Below are 20,780 nucleotides of genomic sequence, written 5' to 3'. Positions count from 1 at the left end.
TCTATAAAGCAGATGGACAACACGTCTCCACTTCCTCCCACTGTTCAGGTATATCCCGGATACGAACGCCGCCATCTTGAGCATTTCGAGCCAGAGTCTGCACAGCAGGTGGGTGGGGGGGTTGGGGCTGCGGTTGCGAGGTCCCCGCTGACGCACGCGCTCGACCTATCGTGACTCAGTCTCAGCTGTCAATCATCATGTTTCACCCCATGTTTTACAGCTTCATATATCTAATTTAAATCGAACCTATCAGAAAACACGAACAGTTGAGCGAGCATCAATGTATTTGACCTGTATTTAGACTTTTTATTTTGGCTCATGTCCCATCCACTAACTAGGAGGTGGCAGGATTTAAGACCGATACTGCAGGCAGCCACCAGGTGGCGATCGCGATGCTTTGGCTTCACGTTTGGCCGTCATGGTGTAAACTCACACACCCTGGGTCACTGAGTTATTAGCTCTTTAGCTTCGTGGTTTTTTGGGTGATTTAATTTCTGGCATTTCAGGCACAGACAGTTTTTGAACCCACTGTGGCCTTTTCACAGTGATTTCAGAACCTATCACCATTAAGTGAATTGACAGAATAATTGAATATGTTGTATTTTCACTTAAGCTTTTATGTAACTGTAGATTTCTGTCACAGTAACTTAGATTCACATATGTAAAGAGGATTATTTTAATATCGTGAGATCAATATAATTGTATTACTGTTGATTTAATCCTGTGACACTGAAATCCTTTATTATGAATAATAATCCCAGTCCCTCCGATGGGATTTTCGTGTTAATAAGTAATTAATATAGATCTGCAAATACAATTAGAATTAAATATCAGAGCGGTCTCCATTTCCTTGTTATCCAACAGGGGGCCATAAACAACAATTCTTGGAGATCATACAGAACCAGCATTCCTTGTTTTGAGACTGTGACATTTATCAACAGTCTCACGATGAGAGCCACTACTGGATAAACACCAGCCCCATTCAGCTACACTTATCCTGCTGAAGGATTTATCATGAGAATTAAGTTACAGTGCGGCCCTGTTTGTTTTTCTGCGCCATCGCCAAGAAATAAACAGAGCCAGAAGCCCGAAAACAACACATCATCACCTCTTCTTTACGACGGGCTGTGATGCGGTTTGACGTCTGCCACGAAAGGAAAAACAGAGATGATACTGTATCTTAAAATGTAAACTGACTTAGTGGAGCATGCAGGCGATTTGGGTCAGTTTGAGTTTCATCTACGTTGTATTTGCTGGTTATTTTCCGGGGGTTATACCTGGAGACGTTATTCTACCAGCTAACTGGTACATTCTGACCTACATTCATCTGGGATCGGAGCAGGAACTTTAGAGAGTCATGAATGCAAAAGCTCCGCTGTAGGAATCTCGGGGATACATTACGTGTTATGCGGCTATTTTACATTAAGAGGGTAAATGACAAGTGGCTTTTCAGAAGTGGCCAGCTGGACTTATTCTTTAAGCATTTTTCGAGTCACTTTGACACACTGTCAAGTCATGAGGACATCCAGCGCCTGCCAACGCACGGCCCAGGGGAGCCCTAAACCAGAGCCAGACAGTCTTTTTCTATCCGATGCTTATGCATGCAAATGTTGCAAAGTCGACTTTATTGAGGTCATAATTTCTGACATAGCCCAAAAGCCAAGGGTAGTTATGGGCAGCGTAATGCCTCCAGGATAGACTGCAGTGCAGCCAGTTTAAAGAGAGACCTGGGGATTACTGATGACTAATGATAGGTTTATGACTCCAACATTGTGACTGTGAAGAACAGCGAGAATGTCAGACTAAGAGATCTGCAGCTTTCTTCATAGCCCACGTCCCAAACTGAAAATAATACTGATTTTATGAAACCTCACAAAATACAGTCCGGAGCATGACAGGTCTGGTTTTCAACTCCCAGCCTGCGTATGGGAAAGGAAATCTTAAATGGGATCAGAGACGATCCTTGTTCATCCTGTCTGACTTAAGTAGAACAGGAAAAGATAATGGTGCCATATTTCTTTTATACATAAAACATGTTAATTCTGCTCCTGAAACACTGACAATCTCAAGAGGATATTCTCAAAATACTGAAACACTGAAACACCTCTTTCATTTGTCATTCTTATTTTCATCTTTTTATATTAAAGCTCAATTTTCACTGACACTGCAGCTTCATGTCAAAGTCTTTTATGGACATTATTTATTACATTAGATAATTTGGGGATACATTTAACTGAGAAGACAATACAAATCTTTAAAATCATGTGTGTATTAGGATTGTGGAGTGAGCATAATATCTATCCATCCATCCAGTATCGGTCTTTCCTTTTGAGGGTCACGAGGGGCCGGAGCCAATCCCAGCTGACAGGGAGGTGTCACCGGGTATCACAGGGCCAACGTACAGAAACAAAACACCCATTCACACCCACGCACAATTTAAAGTCTCCAGGTATCCTGACCGGTTTTGGACAGTGGGCATGACGTGGAGTAGTGGCACAGACATGGGGAGAAGAAGCTGGTATTTGAACCAAGAAACCACTTCTTGCTGTGAGGGTGAAGGCAAATTCACACAACATTCAGTTTATTTGGTGTCAGGTGATCGTGCACTTGAACTGGAACATCTCTGTTGATTCTCTTTGATTGCTTGATTTGTAACAACTGTCCTGTTGTGAAGCATCTGGTTCTACACTAAATAAACGTTACTTAAATCTCACAGAAGCTAATCATCTCCGCCAAAGAGGTTAAGTCTCTGCAGGCAAAACCTGGTGGAAGGATGTGACTCGGGATCCAGGATTTTTTTCTTTCACTTTCTTTAACATTGTGAGTTTTTACATTTTAACCAAATTCCCAGGGAATAATTCATGGATCCTGATCAGGCATAGTCAGATATCTGTGAACGTGTGTCATTTTGTGCTGATCCAGATAAAATTGTAACACATTCAAACTGGATTTCACTTGGTGGCTGTTGGGCCTCGGTGGAGGTTTAGCGCTTTCTTCTCTATTTTCCATTCTAGTTCTCATTTTGGAGGTTGGAGCTTGGTGGAAAGTAAAGCCACTGCACGACTACCAAATTAGACTCAGACTTTTATTTTATGTAACCCCCGATATGATGTTGACTGATATAAATTTGATTGATTTAGTTCTGAATTTCACGATGACTAAACAGATGTTTGTCACAGTTTTGCATGGGACTGATTTTGACATTTATTAGTGTTGGTATTCTTTGAAATACATAAAAAACAGCATGAAATCCATTAAGTTGAAAGATCTTAACATCAAAAGCGACTAATTTGATGAACCCAAATAATGATTTTATCACTGAAGGGGGGGTTGTAAAGAGCCTGAGAACTAATCAAAAAACTGTGATAGAACTCAAGAGGACAATAATGACGTTCAAGGCACAAGTATACAGCGGGACAATAGAAAAACAAGCTTTTATCTGTCTCCAGGCTAACGTGAGCACTTTATTGTACTGTGAGAAGTACTGATATAATGACAGGCTACAGAAGAATATGATTATGTATGAATAAAATCATTTCAGAAAAAGAAATCAAATATGTCTTGGGGTAAAGAGAAATTACATTCCTCTCCATTCAGAAAGAAATTAAGAAAGAAAGAAAAGGAAGAAAGAAATCCTGTGTTTCAGTCGTGATTTTAAAATGTGTAAATAATTGTGCAAAATTTGTATTCTAGTGTTTAGTTACAAAAATGAAGCTCATTTTGAACGTTGATCTTTTACTGTAACTGTTGCGATTGAACCCCAATCAAAATGTTTACTAAAGAAGGAACTCTCCCATATTTTGGACGAGCAAACACATTCATATCCATGAGAGCAGCGATAAACATGGTGTGCACAGCAGTTTATCACACCATTTTACTCAACATCAACATTATGATTGAGAGCATTTAAATAAAAGCCGTCCTGTCGACTGAGTAAAAGATGTATGTGTAGCTGAAAATGTTATTGGAAGCCTTTTCTTTGAAACTCTTCCCACCACTCGAAAATAAAGATTGATCACATTTGAAACAACATGCCAGAGAGTCGGCCGCTGCCAACATGTGTTTGCCATATTGGTCCTCAAATGAACAACCGGAATATCACCTTATTTTCAGACACGCGAGGCCTGTGGTTGTTTTGAAAGACTGCGCAATGCCCGTCACCCCCCCTCCCCGCTCTTTACAGGATCTCCTCTGTGTCACAACTATTGTTGTGATTTTGTGTTATTGAAATGGAATATGCATGATGTTTTTATTCAGAAAAATAAGTCCTGGAAGTAACAACTTCTTATGTGCAATCAGATATGTTTTCATTAGAGTTTGTTTGTTTGTCTGCAGCATTACAAAAAAACTACGGGATGGATTATCATGAAATTTACATTTTAGTGCAGATCTGGATCAGGGGACGGATCCAGGATATATTTTGTGTCATTTTCACATTTTCAGTTATGTGCTCCACTGAGTACCATTGTTTGTTTGTACTTAGGATTACGCAAAACTCCATGGAAGGATGGGACATGGGCCAAGTCCGCACTCATGGAATTGTTGGAGCTGATCCCCGGAATTCTTTTGGCACTTTCCTTGACATTGCAAGATGTAAAATTTCACCAATATCTAAAGGAATAATTCATGGATCCAGATGAAAAATATGAGGTATATTAAGGAGACTGATGTGTAGAAGTGTGTGTAATTTGGTGCAGCTTGGTTGAATTTAAGGAGACTGTTGGACCTTGGAGCAGGAAACTCTCTTCTGAGTGCTATTCTAGTTTTAGCATAGAATTGTATTCATTTATTTTAATTTCCCATTGGAACATCGTCTTGGAAGATAACTAAACACTTTTTTTCATCCTCAGAACATGCTGCTCACCTGGTTCAAATTGTCTAAGATTTCAACTGGGAGAAGAAGAAAAGAGTAAACAAATTTGATTTACTCACTACAAAGGATTCCCGAATTCTCATCTGCAATTTGATCTCGGTGCGCATGATTCGAATTATGATAAAGACCAGTTTTTTGTTTTCATGGTATCGGCCAACATCAGTTCAGACCAGGTGAAAGAGTCTCATCACGTGAAGATTTGAGACATAACCACACTGAGCCAGAGAGTGAAAGAGGCCTTTGGATGCAAGAGGCAAATATGTTGACTGTAACAGATGTTTGAAGGCTCCAGATGTGAAAGTCAGACGTCGAAGGTGTGCTGCTTGAAGAGTCCTTGTTCATATAATGTTCAGGCTTTGAGTCCGAGAAGGTTTCCACAATATCCAGCCTTTGTTGGCAATAGCCAGTGTAGTTGCATTTTGTTTAAATTTTACTGCACACGTCTACAACAAGGATTCACAGAAAAGACCCAATCAATGAAGTAGACATGATGCCAGAAGACAAAAGCTGATTCAAGCAAGTATTCAAATCATGCAGACTGCAGAGGACATGCGATCCTAATTCAATCAGGAGAGACTTCAAATAAACATTTTAAAGTAATGTGATTTAAATCGGAGTCTATTTGGAGCTTAGTGATGTCACCAAGGTTGAAAGGGGGTGTGGCTGTGCGTAGTCGAGGAACCCCCCCCCTTCCCCTCAGCCAATTAGAAGATAGAGGGAGAGTAAGTGAATTGTTAACAAATGGGACAAACTGAATTTCCTCATGACTGAACCTATGCGAAGCTTCATGTGTAATATCACGGTGTTGGATGTCATGTTGCGTGTCTTCTTCAGTCTTGTGACGTGATGAATCCTTTCAATTCTAAAACTTCGTGTTGTTTTTTTTGTAACGTGATACATCAGTTGATCTTCTTATGTCACTTCCTCAGGCTCTGAAGTCATATTTCAGTGCCCTATAGAAAGTTTCAAATTTCAACCCCATCGCTGCCGCACGCGATTGGGGCGTTTTCATAAGTGATCCGTTTTTGAATACATGATCTCACGGTGCAGATATTTCTTCATCGCTGCACCAAGGTGAGATGTTTAACCTTTATTTATAAGACACATTCAGGCTGAATGTACCACCAGTTACCACAGGTCTTACACCCATCGTAAAGTTTAATATAAGAGTTTTCATTTTCCCAGCGTCCACGTTCTGCACTTGCATCTATCTGAGCACCCACAGCCTAGTGTGAGGTCCTGCTGGAGACGCCCTGGTGGCTGGTTGCAATATTGATAATAGACCCTTCCTCCTCCATTTTAGTGAATGGTCCAAAAGTCATTTTTATCAAGCATGGTGTTTTGGTGGTTGATGGTTGTCGGTCTGCTCGTTTGTGAAGTAAAACTGTTTCATCTTGCAACTTACAAAATCCACACTTATAATAAAAATCTGCGAGTGTACCTGGCTTTTAAAGGGGATGAGAGATGAAACTCTGGTTGCTTTATTGCAGGTTCTGCCCAAAAACCCTCTCGTTATTAATTAAGACACCAGGAACAACTCTTTTGAACTATGCACCTGGCACAGTGACCTTTTTGCCCCATTAGCTAAAAGTGGATTTAGACCGTGCACTTAGATCGTTAAAATAAAGCCCTATAACTTCAAGACCGCACCGCTCGGTGTTTGCTGTGCACTTCCTTTCAGCTTAATGGAGCTTTACGGGGACTTTCAGCTCATTGTTTTGGTTTTTACAGCTCACAGCTTCCCTCGCTCTCGCCGCTTGTCAGGGTTGTTTCCAGACACACGTAGGAGGCAGCTGCTTTCAATGGAAATGCTCTTATAAATTTATTGCACACTACCTGCCCTGCATCAAATAATGACAATTCTGCCATAAGGAATGTCTCGTCTACCATCTCTCGAGTCTATGAACAAGTCCTCTAGATGTTTACAGTGTGGGAGTGCGCTATAAAGCAGTGTAAGCCGCCGTGCATGGCCGGGCGCACTTTTATTATGACTGACACATCCAGCGCGAAAGGTATTTTAAGGTGAGCGTGGTCATGGAGGTCAATGCCATAAACCCGCAGGTGTGCTCTGGGAGATGCACGAGGAGATGATCTATATAAGCCAGTGGAACATAAAACAATGCCTCTCTGGGATTTTGTGCAGAATTGATGAAGCCACAGCTAATCGCCGTTTAACATTTACTCCATTGATCATAAAAAGAAACATGTGAACAGACAAGTTATTGGCTGTGAGCTGCTGCCGAGATTCCAGACCAGTCTCATATCAATAAATCTTCTGTTCATTTTCACACCCTCCAGTAAGCGGCTTGACACTATATCCTCTGAGGCGCTCTTTAATGAATATGTTTATTTAATTTGATACCTTCTGCTTTATTTCTCAGACTCTATAAATATAAATGTTTGGTATTTATCAGAAATGATCAACAGGGAGATTTTGCTTTACGTCACAATTACTCTCATCAACACTGGATTCTTAACAATAGTGAAATCAGCTCAGTCTGGTGGTAAAGGGAGAAATGCTTCAAATTGAAAATACGGGCCAACATTTAGTAAAAGTTTACAATGCACTTCTACATGACTATAAAACAAGTAGATAAGATGAAATGTGAGCGTGTAACGGCCATATTGGATGGAGATTTTAATATCTGTGCAGTATCAACAAGTGCTGGTGCCGTCTCCCTGGGAACTGGGAATGCTAACATCTGTTATGGCTGTTAGAAAGAAAGAAGGCTGATCTGATCCAATAATCTTCAGATGGATGTTGCAGACAGAACCAGAACTCGAAACGTGCCACAGCTTGATATGAAAATCAACATGGAATTAAGGAGAGGAAATGGTAATTGTCTGTATTGGATCATTCATTTTATGTTTTTTGGATTTGAGGCAGTTTGGGCTGTAAATGATCAGACAAACATGTGGGTTTGTTTGTTTTTTCTGTTTTCACTCAGTGTAAATTAAAAGTCAAAGTTTAAATGCAATGCCTCTGACCAGGTGCATGCTGTTGTTGTTTGCACAGGGTTGGACAAGTCAAATAATTAAAAGAATCAGAATTTTAGGCCTAAAAATTATTTAAATGTGTAACATATGACATATCAAGTCTTAAAATAAGTCTTGTTAGGTCTTAATCATGTTAACGTTCATTTACGGCCCCTCCACTTCACTTTAATCTTTTTAATTTAATGGAGATCTCAGTGTGTTGTAGTTCTTTCTCGTCTTGGCTGTGGGAAAGACAGGATATCTTCTGTCTCTGTGGTTTGAGGGATAACATTAGGTTTCGGGGGTTATTCTCTACAAGGCTACTTCACCTTATCTCCAGTTATGTGGAAGTGCAATAATTCTCCAACTGTGAGGTTCCTCCGCATCTGTCGTATTTGACACAGGTCTTAAATTTGGTTTGTTGAAACTATGAGCTATTTAATACTGCAGCAAGAATAGAAAAGCATTTAGAACATCAACAAGAATAGAACAAATTTTTATATAAATATTCACAACAAATCAAACAAATCATTAATATATTAGGTAAAACTAATTTTAGTTTTAAGGGGTATCATTTTAATGACAACATATTATTTATGATCGCTCTCATAATTCGTTGAACAAACAATGGTTTTAATGGAAAATGTTACAAATTCTGTAATTTGACAGAGGAAAGAACTGTTGGCCACAGGTCTTGCAAACACTGTTGTTTCTTGAAGTTCCACAGTAAGCACAAACCTTATCCACCTGGCGAGATATTCCCAATATTTCCCCCAAATAAAACTAAAATACATTGGTTCATTTCACACATGCACCGGATAAAGTCTAGACGGTGTGATATCTCTGGAGAACACAAGTCCTGCAGCCGAGGAGAACTTTTAATGACAAAATATATTAATTCTTCTTTCTGTCAAGTAAAAATCCAGATGCTATGCAGGAGAGACACAGTATCACGGTTTAATTTATTGAAATGTAAATAATCATTAATTCTGATACAACCCATTAAAAACAGAGGGGAAGAGGGGGAATTCAGTTATGAATTAGCTTTGCTTAACATTTATTTCATTTTTACTCCACTTCTCTGTTGCTGCCCTGCTCTCCCTCGCCTTCTCTCCCTGCATAGTGAGCGGATTACACAGCTCCAGCTTCTTCTCGCTGACCGATATTGTTTATGTTTCGCTCGACTGTGATTCGCCTCCCACAGATGTTCTGGAACTGTCCAGGGTGTTAATCACGAGTAACGTCCTCCGTGGTGTAAAGGAGCCTGGCATGGTTTCAGTCTTCCCCACACCTCTCTAGCAGGCCGGTGTGTTTTTCTCATCCAGAGGCTAATGAGTTCATTAGCACTTGAGACTGAAAGGGGGGCCCCGTGAAGTGTCTGGAGTAAAAGACTTAGTGCAACCGAAACTGGCTCGTTCACTATAACATGCGGCATCCTCTAACCGGAGGGTGGGTGGTTGGATCCCAGTCTTATCCATCTGCATGCCGAAGTGTCCTTGGGCAAGATACTGAACCCCAGATTGCCCCTCATAGAAAAAAAAATGCTGCCCATAGATGCACTGTATGAGTGTGTGTGTGAAAACTATAAAGAGCTTTGAGTGGTCATCACGGATAGAAAAGTGATTTATAAATACAGACCAATTCAATGTTTTTCATTTCTGTCTGTCTGTCTGTCTGTCTGTCTGTCTCGCAGCATGAATTACTCAAAAACTGTCATGAAGTTTAGTACAGGGGTGCAGCATGACCCAAGGAAGAATCAAAACTATTTTGGATTAGATCTGGATGAACAGGAGGATGCATGAATATCTTTTCACTTTCTTTTTTCACATGGTGATGGAGTTCACCCTGGCGGAGGTGTGTACTCTCGTCAGTTGCCTACTCATTTTCACAGTTCTTAATAATGTAGTTAGCCAAAGTTATTGACTTTTTTTTAAGTGTTGGGTTTTAGTCGAGATTTTGTGGATTTGGAGTGAACTCGCATATTTGTAGAAGTTCTTTTGTAAATATATTTTTCTGCTATGTATTGTAACTGAGGCAGCTGAGATTACCTGTATTTTTCTTTATAGATTACTGATTGTTTAGTTTGTTGCTTTTGGCTGTGCTCACCTTGACGCCCTTTTTCTTCTACTTCAATTGTAAGATAAATACTTTTTGTTTAACTGCAAATTGTCGTGGCAATGGACATCCTTGGAAGTGGGAAAGGGGAGAAGCCATTTTTATTCTATGCTCAGGTGTCCCCTTGGGCGGTCACAGCAGTTTTTCTTTCAAATATATTCAGTTGCTAGGTTTTTGTCTCAATCATTTCCCCTATGTATTGTAGTTGTATAGTTTTCATCACCGATACAGTCTTAACTGGAAGGCTACTCAAACTTTCATGAAATCCTGCTGTGAGTCCGACAAACAAGCAGCAATGAAAAAACCTAAGTAAGATTATTTGTAAGTCAGCATGACACAACATTACATTACAACAACAATGTAACAGATTTAGAAACATCTGAGAACTATTTAAAAAGTATAACCTCTTAAATTTGTACAGACCCACAGACAGATCCACATGCAAGCCACGCAGACAAGCTCGAGTGAACCCAAATTCAATTCAATTCAAAGTCAAAATCTGATGTGTGTGCTCCTGGATAACGTCACAATGAGCCTACAATTGTCAATATAGTTTCCATTTAATGTGACCTAAAAGCACAAGGCAGCCTGTGTTCGAATATTTCAGAGTAAGCAACACATTTCAGTTAAACACTGGAACACGCAGATTCATGACATGTTCGATTTTTTCACATACAATGAGACCTTTTTTTTTAACATCGTGTCTCTGGAGGAAGGAATTTTCAGATTTTCAGTCGGCATCAGTCCAAATAAAAGATTTCCAACGAACACAAAATCTCTAAAAATAACAGCTGTAATGTGAAGATGAACTATAGTTTCATTCAAGCTCTACTGTATCGTTGCAAATTTGGCCAGTTATTGTGACATTTAATGAGAAACACCCCAATAAATAATCGTAGTTTCGGTGTTGACGAGGTGAAAGATATGAGCAGCTGTATTTGTGTGGAACTTCAGCTTTACACTTCAGCACCGCACAAGAAAACAACCACAGTAATAAGGTTTCATTTAAAATGGCGGGTCGTGATGATGTCAGCGCAGAGACAATTGATTGACTGTATTACTTTACATAATGGCTGTTAGTTATGTAACGTCCACATGTATGATGCTAATCGTGGTTGTGTGAGCCGTGTCTGGAAACCTGCTCTCATTAGGGTTCAGCCAATGATTGTAAATAAAGATGGACGACTTGTCAGCTCCCAAAAAGTGAAGCTAAAACATCTGGATCACCCCCTGGTGTCTGGCTGCAGTATAGGTACAAATGTCCTCCTCCATGTGAGTGGATAGGACTTGGACTAAACTAAAAAAGTTAAATTACCCGATACATGCATTTTCCTCAAAGATGGTTTCTGTCTTTTTAGGTAGTTCTTATCACATTGATTTATCTTCAAGTTCTTATTTTTCCTGTGGGTATGGTTTTAGTTATTTGATGCCATACAACCAGGGTGAAAAATCATGATTGACAGCAGAGACTGACTCGAGATTGGTCGGGTTTGTGAATGGGCGGGACCTCGATACATATTATGAGCACTACTGTGCAGACTCTGGCTCCAAATGACCTGATCAGTAAAAGATGGCCGCACTGTTGGAGAGAGTGGAGATGCATCATATACAGTCTATTGGTTGAACTGGGAATTAGGGAACACAGAGGATAGATTTAATGGCCTCGGGAAACATAGGAAGTCTGAGTGGATCTGCAGAAATATGTAGCTTTGAAAGAAATTAACTCAGGAGGGCTCCAGATGTGGCCGTGTTTCCCTTATGAATTTATTTGATTTAGAAATGGACATTACGTTACAGCAGTGATTCAAGAAAAGACCAAATTCAAGCCGTCAGCCACATGTAAATACTAATTATCACATTCAAAACGAAAATGTGCGATCTATCAACAGCAAAGCATATTTTTTTTGCTCTTTTGATGTTATACTCTGGACATTCTCAAATTTAATGTGACGTTTTGTTGCGTGTGAAAATTAGCCGTGTTGTTTAGCAGCTATTACGGGAGTTTATTGCCCGCAGCATGCATCTGTTCAAAGTCAGCTGTGGTGCATGTCATGCGCACTTCCAGCCATTATCAAATTGCAAAAAACCATTGACACTCAATAACTCTTTTATGAAAGAGAATCCAGATGGAACGAATGCATCTGCAGCTATTTAAACGCTTCAACTTGTCACATATTGTCAGTATCTTGGTTACGATCAAATAGGTCCCACAGCATCTGCTGAGAACACATCCAGCGTACTCTTGTACTACAGAGCACATGTTTAATAGACAGTAAACGACAAAAGAACACAGGTGGTGGGACAACTCATTCTGTTCACTCCGTAGATTTATGGCTCTTTAGCTCATCCTCATGTGACCGCCTTTCCAAGGACAACCTGTTTGTTGACATGCTAGGAATCCCCCCCCCCCATACATTTTGTTTTAATCCAGTTTAATCTTGGGTTTGAGGTCTTGAGCTCATTTCAGCTTTGACAGCGGACACGCTTTGGGGTTCCCCACTGGAGTGAAAGTGATCTAGGCCTATTTCATTCTGAAGCACGTCTTTAGTTTCCTCTTTAGTTTCACTTATTGGGACGGTCTCGCCAATCCTGACTTTCATGATTTCTAGCCTAGTATTGTATTTCTGGATTTTCAGGTTCCGGTCGGCGTTCGATGTCGATGAATCTGCGTGTCTATCCCTATGAAACCGGCCCTCCCTACATTTATAAAGCCAGATGGTTTCAGCTCTGATCGGCAGTGATGTGACACCCGGGTGTACATGCTAATCTTTGCACTGTGACGTCTTTCAGAGAATAAAAACACTGTAAACACACACCTGCCCAGTATGGTGCTTTTAAACCAGAAACCGTGGCTACACCTATTTGTATAGCCTTCAGTCCATGGGCTACAGACAGCATGACATGGCTATGCTGACAATAGTAGCCATGTTAACTAGCTGCTAGCCGCCATACATGCCTCCTGAAAAACACATATAACAAACTGGGATCAGTCTGTATGGCAGCTAGCTCGATAGCTTTCTGTTGACTCTCCTGTGCACAAGGCAACTTAAATCAGTTGTGCTTCTGGTTGTGTGTTTAGGGGCTGATTTCATATAGGCCACACATTTCTGAGAAGACGAAGGTAAGAGGGAGGTCGATGGAGTATCTGTTTTATTTCAGAGATGCTGGTTCTTGTGCAACAAGTGAATATCGTAATTTAATCTTTAAAAACTGGTTAATGTCAAATTTTGAGTTGTTTATCGAAAGCTGGCACGAGATGATAAGCGATTTGTTCGTTTTTGCCAGAGCACAATGTGTTCCATCGACATTTTTACAAGCATCTCGAGAAAAATATTTTGGGTTTAATGAACGAATGAACTGTCATCTGTATTTTTAGGGATTAGTCCATCCACCACTTTAGTCCAGAGTGAGGTGCAACAGCTATTTAATCAATTGCCATGAAAAAGGAATTCTTGATCGACAGAAGATAAATCACTCACAGAGTTTTGTTGATCCTCTCATTCTTCATCAGTTTCACCAGGGACAGATTGATTTAGCGTCAAACTTTGTCACGGTTCCCAGATGATGTAAACCTACGACTTCGCCGGTTGACTGACTTCGACCTATGAGCCACGATGAGGTTGAAATTTCTGGTTCCAAGTGAATATCTCAACAATCACTATGTTAAGCATCTGACTTCTAACTTTGATGATCATCTGGTCACATTTTAAATTCGTACAATACTCTAGGTTATGACAAAATACCTGAAATCCACTAATTGTAATTGTGCATGTATGACCTCCAATTACACAGACATTCTCCACATGAAAGCTAACTATTTATTAAAGCATTGAGAAATCACTAAGGAAACAATTGCATCAAAAAGAGCGTAACCTTTATCATTTCTTTGTATTTCAAGCCTCGGGGGGAAGGCAGCAGTGCGATATTTCTTCATTTATAAACTCAGCTGTTAATCATAGTAAACACTTCCCCTATTCACGCGTTGTTGTAGTGATAATGTAGTGATAAGGAATGAATAACAGTGATGTGGAAATGGTTCCACTCACCAAGTAAATTTCCCTGCACTTAGTCGAGAGGAGCTGTGAGTCACATTAATGCTTTTCGCAGATAAGGGGGGGAAAAACTAAATCGCTTCTCTGTGGGGTGATTTTATCCTTCCTGTCTAACGCTTTGATTTCCGTGCCCGCTGATGGTCACTGATAACACGCTCAGTTCCTCGCTCAAACATGCTAGACGTGACGTTCCAACATTTTTCAGGTTGTTTTTGAGTCGTTTGAAGACACGTTGTTCTTTCTGTGGTGAGGCTATGCATTTTTCCGACCCCTCACATGCAATAAAACATTTCAAAGTCTCTGTTTACAATCCAAGTGAACGCGTGTTTCTTATCTTGCGTCTTTAAGCGGGTCTGAAGGCAGCACAATGCAATTTACCTGCGTGTTGCGTACGCTTGACAACTTGTTAGGATTGGAAAGGCCATCGAAGAGAACACTCCAAAATAAACACATTTTTGTAAGTTAAGTCCTTTCTCTTGGTTGAGCCAGGAGCAGCTGTCCAATCTGGCTGATGAATCGAAACCATCTGAAACAACTCTTTTAGCCTTAGTTCAATAAATACACCTTTCAGCACATTTACAGGGAAAACGTGGGGTCACTACACAGGCTGTCCTTTTGTGATTTTCTCTACTTGTGACCTGCAGCAATATCAGGGATTAGATTGCTTACTTATTCTTAAACACTTTAATTATTAAGAACTTTATACATGTTTATAGATCTTTATTAGGCTTTATATCATTTGTATTAACTGTGAGAGACTTTTCTGCCGATCTACAATGGCATTGCAACAGAAAACGTCTTTACAGAATATTTGTAGCAACAGGAACATGGTGGTGGTGGTGGTGGTGGTGGCTTCTCAGGAACATGACGTAGAAATTAGTTCAATGCTGTCATGTATTTGAAAGTTTCTCCCTCTTTAGATCTGAGCTGTTGACTTGTGCCTTCTCTCCTCCTCCGACACAGTTTTATCATAATATATATCACGTGTTTGAGGTGTAAGAAAAAAGTTTAGAGCATCTGCTCTGTTTCTAATATGACCACAGTCCTATTAAAGCAGATGGATCACGTGTGCCACATTAAGGGCAGCAGGTTCATGGTATTTAATAAGCATCTATCACCAGCTGTATAACATGTCATAAAAACTTTTTAGATTTATAAAACGTTTTGCTGTTTATCAGGTGTTATCTGCCCATGAAGAAGAGTTTAAAACCACAACATTCACTTGGCAGCAAAAATAAGTCTTAAAACTTAAAAATGATAATTTGTCATGATAATTTTCCGTATCGACTGGCTGATATTATGGCTTAAAATGAACCTAACCTAAACCCAAACCTATACAGGGGGGCTTATTGTGACACAACCCCTGAGCTCATTACTTCATAGTCACTCTCACTGAACTCAAATACAGTTGAACAGTTTATATTCCCCCTGAAACTCCAGCTTCCTAAACCAGAAGTTCCGTCGTGTAATAAAGAATAATTCTTTATATTTTCCACAATGAATTTCAGGGCTAAATGCTGGTTTTTATTGACATCTAAGTCTTTTTAAATTATCCATTTTCCGGCATTAAGTTTGAACTTGCTGAGGCTTATTCTTGCAGTTCAAGCCAAAGACTATCATTTAGTTTCATACTTCGCACAGGAGGTCATACAACTTACATGGTGCAAGAACAGGCATTGGAGGTGGAGAGTGGGAAGGAGAGAGGCACCATGTTCCTCATTAAGAATCAGTGTACCATCACAACGATTATGAAACTGTCATTTTAAGGTATAATTGGTGCATAATATTGCTTTAATGGGTTTTGTTTCCCATGTGTATGGAAATAAAACACAAGAGGAGTTGCGTGCTGGAAATCTGACTGTGTTAGTGATTTAGTATGTCACTGTGCAGTAAACACCATGACTCAAAACCCCCTGCTGCACAGAAATCAGAAATAATCACACATCCACTGCAGACATATGCGCCCCTGATGGCAGTTTAATAAACACAGCACATTTGTTCTAACCTCTCCTAAATGACCCTCCAAGAGTGACTCTGATTGGATTTGTGTGTGAGTTTGTAAGTAGAGGAAAGAAAAAGACAGAAAAGAGGAAAGAAAACCTCTGATAAGATTCGGTTTCTCCCGCAAAGGTCTTGAGAGTCGGTTAAACTGTCTACAAATTGCTCACAGCCCAATAAGTGAGCTCGAGTGCGGCAGTAGGAGACAGACCCTACGGAGGATCGAATAACTGATTACTAAGGAAAAGAAAGTGAGGCTGCCAGTGGAGATTTGCTGAGAAACCAAAAGATATGGCGCAGACTGGGAATTTCTCTAAATCAAATCTTGGTTGTTTGAGATGAAAGTTTGGGGAGAACTATGTCGGAAGGATGCCATCGCTGTGGTTGCACATTCGGTTGCACAACTTCTGTAGAGCACTAAAGACTAGAGAACGGTCAGTGCCAGTGTTCACCTCCTTTTGGTTCTTGCTTCTTCAGACAAATGCCTCATTGTCTTATTTTCTTTCTTCTTCAATGGAAATAATCGTGATTAGGACTTTCAAAAGTCTATTTTATTGGCGATGGTGGTCTTTCTGGGGGGAATTGACGCATTGTCGACCCTCACGAAGATTATCATAACTTATGAACTCGATAAGTGTTGATGGTACAATATGTGGCTAGGGCCTCTCAATCAAAATAACATCAAAATATCTAGTTTGATGATGTTGTGAAGCTGCATGGGATCATGGGAGTTGTTGTCTTCACCACCTTTACAAATGAAAATCTTTCAAGGGGCAAATTATTTCGACGGATGAGGTCATGTATTCAAGTTTTATTCTCGTTATGCAGCAATTGGCAATGAGTCATCGTGATCCATTATGAGTGAACAATACAAACAGCTGACTAGCTAACTGGCTAGCAGTGTGCGTCTCTGGGTTTGGAAATTGTTGGAAACACTTTGGATAATGTAAGATCACAAGTCAACAAAATACATAACATAGTTAAAGTCGTTTTAAGAATATCAGAATATTGGTCACAGATTGAACTGTGCAATTTCTTCATGCATTTTTATCAAATCAGGACAAATTATGTCTTAACAAGCAACAAGCACAGATTTATTTTGGAGAGGTAAAACTTTTTGTTTTTGCAGATATGAATTAGCAGATGTAATCACAGTCAACACAAAGAGATTGGGACATGAATTAAATCCCAGACTTGCACACAAAAGAACAACAAATAGGACACTGAGCTTGGTCTCTCTCAAAATGTATCCCAGCTGTCTCAAATGGAACCAGTATTCTGCTGCTAAAGACAACATTTAATATCCTGTAATGTGGGTTTGATAGACTGCGAAAGCATTCTTACATGTCACATGTGCAGACCCTTGACCCTGTGCTTCCTTTAGCATACATGTGTGCTGATGTTATCTGTTGGGTGGTCAGCGTGGGTCAGTGAATTCCACTTCTTGCTCTGGTCACTAAAATCTCCTCTCTGGACAAAACAGTTTGGGACAGCTGTGAAATCTGAGTGTTTTAATGAATTGTTGAAAGAGGACACCTCGTTATTGTTGAATTGAAAAAATGTAAATGGATGTGCTTGCCGGGGTTAGGGGTTAGGGGAAGTGGGGTACTGACTTGTTCTGCTTCCATTCCTTCCAAATACAAACTTGTATGATATTACACACAAAGAAAATCCTATTTCTCCTTGTAATATTAAATGTTAAAAAGGCCTGGTACAAGTAACCATAAGGGTCTTAAATAATGTTGGGCATTGGATCATCAGTATTTTATCTTATTTGAAACTATGGTTTAGGTTTTGATATAAAAATGTTGTAATAATAAATGCAGAAGATTAAACCCAAGGCATGTTATAGCCAGATTTTATTTTTTACAGAAGTTGTAACATCAAGGCTGCATTATAGAACAAAACCATAAAGGCGTACGAGCAGTGGTGAGAGAGGAAACAAGTTCCACAGATTCTCCCGTTCCACATTCCTGCAGTGCAAAGAGGTGTAGTTCACACATCCTATCTGCTCGCTCAATTTAAATATTTTTGCTGTGTTTTAAGTGCTTCTTAATTTTTCATGGCCCTTCCAGCTGATCCCTTCCAGATGTGATCCAAGTGGGAGGTGAGTGAGGAAGCAGGGGCAAACACACTCGGCCCTTTACACGCACTGGGTACAAAGCTCATCCTTTTCTAATACAACAACCGCTACCATTTTCTCTCCAATTCTGCTCAGAAACATAAGAAAGCACATAAGCACATAAGCACAAAAGCGAGGGAATGGAACTCATGTCCAGTTTTCTTTTCTTTTAACCTCTAGGAATCACAGATAAACAGAATGGATGGAAAAAGGAAATTGATTCCCACAGCGACCGACTGACCACAAACTCTGCTGCTGGGCCAATCGCTGTCAGAACGAATGTAGACATGTCTTATCTTAATCCATCGCACAAAACCTCCAGGCAACTTGCTGCAGTGTTCAAATCCCTTTTCCTTTAAATGGCCCTAGAACGAATGAATAGTGGGATGATGGGTTCAGAACATTGAGGAGGTCATGGCCACAAACACATGGAAATGTCCTCACTCACAACCACAGGTTTATTTCAATACAGCATGAAAATAGATTGATATGGTGCATTCTTAGCAAGCAACGAATTTTAGGTTTGGTCAAAAATAAGTTGTTCTTCAGTCACAATGTAGAAAAAAGTCAAATAGATTAAAGAATAAAAATGGGCAACTTCCCATGATCCTTTTCTCAGTTTTCATGTTTGCATTTTTCCGGCTCAGCTGTGACGGATATTCTGGAAAACAAAGCAAAGGGAGTTTTCAACAAATCAGCATTTACAAGAATCTATTACAGATATTAAATCTCTGAAAGCTGTTCTCATGTCCTGCCTGCACTGAAAATCTGATCAATGTTGAGCTGAAAAAAAAAATTGTTTCATGAAATGCATGAGATGGTCTGATGTATGTTAACGGTAATTTTGGGGCTTCAGTATCTCTGCACATCAGGAATTAGTCGGTAACATATTCATTGAAAAGGTTTTGGCCAAATAACATGAGGATAATATGAGAAGAGAGGACAGATATAGAGAAAATGCATAATGGAGACACATTTAGCCAATTACCTAAGAGTGTAAAAGGATGTAAAGCCACTTTGTGAAGCTTAGAAAGAACAATGAAGGAGAGTATATGATATTTATGTGACTTCTCTCCTTAAACATTATGATCTTTGACCTGTTTTTCTCCAAGATGAATGATGCAGTAGATAAACAGCTTTAATTACCAGATACTGCCTATAAATGTCTTCACAGAAGTTGCAGTTATATTTGCCTGCAAACATATTGTATAACCACAAAGAAGAACATGCAGTCAACGTGTCAATACTGCATCCAGCATTAAGCGACTGGAGTTTTAAATAATCTCACATCCATCGACACCAAACTTAATGATGCACAAATAACGGACTGTTCTTGAAAGGAGGTGAGGCATGAGAGAGCCCATAAATAGGCGAACCAGGCCCAGGATTTGGAGGAGTTTCAATGCAACACAACCCCAAAACAACACAGGAGCAAGCTGAAGTGTCTCCTAATACGCCGGACTCACAGAGCGAGAGGAAAGGCATATCGACCTTAGTTACACCAAAAAATCGGTGCAAAATTTACGAGACTCTGCACAGCAAGGAAGTCACAGGGTGATGCCAAGTCGGCTGTTCTTGCCCAGATAGAAAACACCATTAGATCGTTTCAGTCAATTCATCAAAAAACAGGGGATTTAGGGCGAGTTTGTCTAAGTTACAGGCCTTATCATGAGACCAGAGAGTGTTGTGGTTGGCTCGGGATGCCTCAGCGCCAAAACCGCAGCCACTGGCAGGCCGCTCCTTTCTTGTCAGGTCGGGTCAAACTGAAACCTTCAGAGAGGAAGGGCAGGCCAGTAAAGGAACCAAGGTCAAAAGTGCTCTTGAGAAATATGGCTCTAATGAGCAGGCCAATGCCATGGAAACAGGTTTTTATTTTTACATCCTACTTACACATCAAACCCGCTTTACAGATGCCGAGTCAGGTAGTTAACGGACACAAATCTTTAAGGAGCAGAACCTAATTTCCTCGGCTCAGTCGACGCAGGGAGTATGGTCAAGCACAAAGACGAGTGTGGAGAAGGGAGGAGGAGGAGGGCTGGAGGGCACAAGGGCGACATGGGAACTAATAATCCCCTCACAATGGTCTGCACGTCTGGGTTCCGATCTGCACCACAGAAACTCTCTATGGTGTGGAACATTCCTTCAGACCCAGGTTTAGTTCCTCCTGGAGACAGACGCAGGTTGGCTCTTTATCCCAACTCCCCTGTCGAAGCCAATATCTCAGGTCTCATATAGCTCGTGGCAGGAGGCCGGCAGACTCACCGCTTATCATTTTTCAGAACAATTTTAGACGACTATTGTAAGGAGTGACCAAGGCAGTCAATTAATTCACCGGACGTTTTCGCACCATGTGTAAGGCGAGAATTAATCTGCCCCCGAGGACCATCGCTGAAGGACTAACTTGTTAATCTGTCTCGGTGCCAAAATGTTATCTCTACATTCCTTTTTTCTACCGTTATTCATATATAATACTCGAGGCTCCTACCAAGAATATGTAGAGGTTGTTCGGGATGTTTTATGGTTCATGCCACTTTGACTTATTTTGTGAAGAACAGAGGAAGACTGGTCCAAAAATGAACTTGAGAAAGCTCTGCACCCAAACCTGTAAGTTCCTCTGTGAAAAAATGTAAATTTATTTTAGAGT

General features: G+C 40.2%; 1 protein-coding gene across 1 annotated transcript in view; it reads left to right on the top strand.

Annotated features, from left to right (window-relative positions):
- Nucleotides 1-20,780, top strand: part of LOC118113339 (B-cell receptor CD22) — a 1,629,935-nt gene that overhangs the window by 1,287,107 nt on the left and 322,048 nt on the right. The window lies entirely within an intron of this gene.

This window comes from Hippoglossus stenolepis, chromosome 8 (genome assembly GCF_022539355.2).
Source record: "Hippoglossus stenolepis isolate QCI-W04-F060 chromosome 8, HSTE1.2, whole genome shotgun sequence".
NCBI lineage: Eukaryota > Metazoa > Chordata > Actinopteri > Pleuronectiformes > Pleuronectidae > Hippoglossus > Hippoglossus stenolepis.
Note: the sequence above shows the minus strand (reverse complement) of the source record. Positions and strands in the feature narration are given on the sequence as shown.